Source organism: Thamnophis sirtalis, unplaced genomic scaffold, assembly GCF_051295495.1.
Source record: "Thamnophis sirtalis isolate CommonGarterSnake01/CBP01778 unplaced genomic scaffold, rThaSir2_p1.2 scaffold_10, whole genome shotgun sequence".
NCBI lineage: Eukaryota > Metazoa > Chordata > Lepidosauria > Squamata > Natricidae > Thamnophis > Thamnophis sirtalis.
In genome coordinates, this window is record NW_028261390.1 from 1412839 (window position 1) to 1416003 (window position 3165).

Sequence of the window (3165 nt, forward strand, 5' to 3'; positions counted from 1 at the left end):
TTTCTCAACCTTGGCAACTTGAAGATGTCTGGACTTCAACTCCCAGAATTGGGAGTTCGCTGGCTGGGGAATTCTGGGAGTTGAAGTCCGGACATCTTCAAGTTGCCAAGGTTGAGAAACACTGGTTTAAACGGAAGGAGATTCCTGAGCATCTTTCCAAGCGCTTAGTTAGCATCGGAGCGGGACTCTCTGCATTGGGGCAGATCAGTGGGGAAGAGGGCCTGTGTTAGCTTGCATGCCAACAGCGGGAGGCCACGGGACCTTTGCAGGCATCGGGGTGGGTGGGGAGAACAACTGAGAGACGCCCCCCCCTCCCCACGCCAAAAAAGTAGTGCAGACCAGTTTTAAAAGAATAGAGAGGAGCCGAGCCTATTTTCGTTTCTACGATTGCTGGAAGCTGAGCCGGTTTGCAAATCTCCTCTCTTTAAGGAGGTGTTTTTTAAGCTTGGTAATTTTCATTTTGGCCTCCGAGGCAGGGCAAACGTTGATCCTGGGGGAAGCCTCTGTTGTTTTAAAGTTGTCCATTTGAAGTTGAAAGCAAGATTTCCTCCACTCTCAGGCGTCCACCGTTGAAAGCAAGGACTTGGGTTTTAAAAAGCTCCGAGGCTTTTTGCCTCAAATCTGTTGGGACTCGGTTGAGAAAAAGCCGGCGGACGAAATGACTTTTTCCTCTCTTGGCTCAACCTCCCGCCGACCGTCCACTTTGGAAGAGACTCTACCTGAGGATTGTTCGGCTTTATTCCAGATTTAGGGTGAGGAGGGGGCTTCCTTGAAAGCAGAAACCCCCCCCCCAAAAAAAATGTCTCTACCTCCTTTGCATTGTGTTGGCCAGTGGCTTTTCAGAAGGAGCAGCAAAGTTGGCGTACAAGGAACTTCATGAGATCGGAAGAGAGAGAGAGAGAGAATCTTTTTCTCCGCTCCAAGTGGAGTCCAGATGGCTTTAAGACAGTGTTTCTCAACCTTGGCGACTTTAAGTCCTGTGGACTTCAACTCCCAGAATCCCCCAGCCAGCGCAGGTGCGCTGGCTGGGGGATTCTGGGAGTTGAAGTCCACAGGACTTAAAGTCGCCAAGGTTGAGAAACACTGCTTTAAGGGAAACAGCAAGGCAACTAGCCAAGTTTGCTTTAAAGTTAAGCCACCGTTGGCATCAAAGTGGCCTGGATTTGCCGAGGAGGGGGGGCATCCAAGCAAATCCGACCTACCGCCAACCGTCCCAAGTTCAAACAAAGAATGAAGCAAAGTTCTAAAAAAGAAATAAACCATGATCCGGAGAAGGTCTGGGCAGACACAAAGCTGGCATTTTATTTTGATAGGAGTCGAAAATGCAAGAGGTCGTGAATTTTTGGTGCGTCCCTCTTGATCCGGGAGTCTTTAGATGGGTTTTTACCCACCCACCCTCAAGCTGGCCCGCTTTTAAGATGGGTGGACTTCCAACTCCCAGAATTCCCTAGCCAGCAATGCTTGTTTGAGAATCCCCGTTTTAACTGGAGGCGGAATTCCAATCCCCAAAAGCCTTTTTCAAGGGGCGGCATTTCGTGTTAAAAAAAATAGATTCCCGAGGCAAGTTTGAACTCGATGCTTCTGTTAACGTACAGTGGAGAATATAAGTTATTTCCCCAGCGTTTGTTTTTTTAAGGAAGATTCATTTTAAGGAAGATAAAAAGAAAACCACTATCTTACTACCAGGCTGGTGATGATCAGTGCTGGTTTCTTGGTTCTTGTTTTTCGTGCGACCCCCCCCCGTCCCCCAAATCCTGATATGTACCTAGACCTGTGAAAAGTTTAAAAAGTTCCATTTCAGTGTTGAATTTAATTTATGATAAACTTGAAATCATGGCAGAGATGGGGAAGGGATGGAAAGAAAGAGAGAGAGAGAGAGAGATAGAAAGAAAGAAAGAAAGAAAGAAAGAAAGAAAGAAAACCAACTATTTTATCCCAGACGTGAAACTCATTTGCAAGGAAAGGAAGGGTGGGGAATTCTCCTAGATTGGGGTGTTTGGGGAGGGGGGCAGAGAAAAACGGCTGGAAACATTAGTCTTTGAAGTGGAAAGTGGGGGGGGGTGTCCACGAAGAAGTAGGCAAGGAATTTGGAGGAAGGGGGGATAATTCTGGAGTGGGTGAGCCCAGATTCCTAAATATTTGCCTTGCACCGTGAGAAATTTTCCCTTTTGCTATCTGGGGTTGTGCGGAGAACTGCCTCCAGCAATTCAGGTCTTCCAGATGTGCTGCAGAGAGACCTCCCAGAGCCCCCCCTCCCTCAAGGCTACTGGCTGGCACACTTGGAAAGCGTGAGCTGGGCCCAGATGGCTCTAGACCCTCCCGATTCATTTGCACGCTCAAAATTCTGGAGCTTGACAGGACGGTTGCCCCTCGCAATCTGTGGAAGGGGCTGAAATGCTTTTGGAATCTTTGCAAGATGTTGGGTGTTCTCCGATGCCCCCCAACCTGGTCTTCCCTTCGGAGGTGGTGGCACCAAGGCCTGCCATGGTAGCTGTTTGGGACGTGGGTGGGTGGGGGTCTCCTGGCACACGCCTGTGTGTGTCATGTTTCATGAGTCAGGCCACTTATTCCTTGCCCTGGAGAGTTGCCACCGGTTGCTTGGTGGGAGAAAGGGGTTGGCATGATGGAGAAATTGAGCAATCTTGCTCCAGGGGGGGGAAAGCTTTTGCCAGCCCCTCAATCCAGCACCCTCTACGTGTCCAGGATTTCAGCCCCTACCCATCCACTCTGGGGACATGGTGGCAATCCTCCCATCTGAATGGTGGTTTAGTTATTTCAGCACACAAGTGTTCCGGAATCAGATCAGATTTGTAGCAAAAAGGCCAGATATTTTAGGGTTGAGCTGGTTGCTGAGGGAGGGGGCGGTATTTGAGGGACTGTACTGCTGGTTGTTGCTGGGACTTAATTGTTAATTGTAACAAATAATTGTTAACTTAATTGTAAACCCACCCACCCCCAAAATGTGAATTTGTAGCTCCTTGTTGAGTTGCCCCGATGAGATGTAATTGGAGAGTTGAATAAATTGCTAGGTTGTGGAACGGATTGGGACTCTGGCCTCACTTTCTTTGCAAGGGGGAGTTAAAAAAACTGGGGTAGCCACCTGCCACCCTTAGCTGCCAAATACCCCCCTCCCCCAGGTGCCCTGCTCAGTGGCCAGTTTGGATT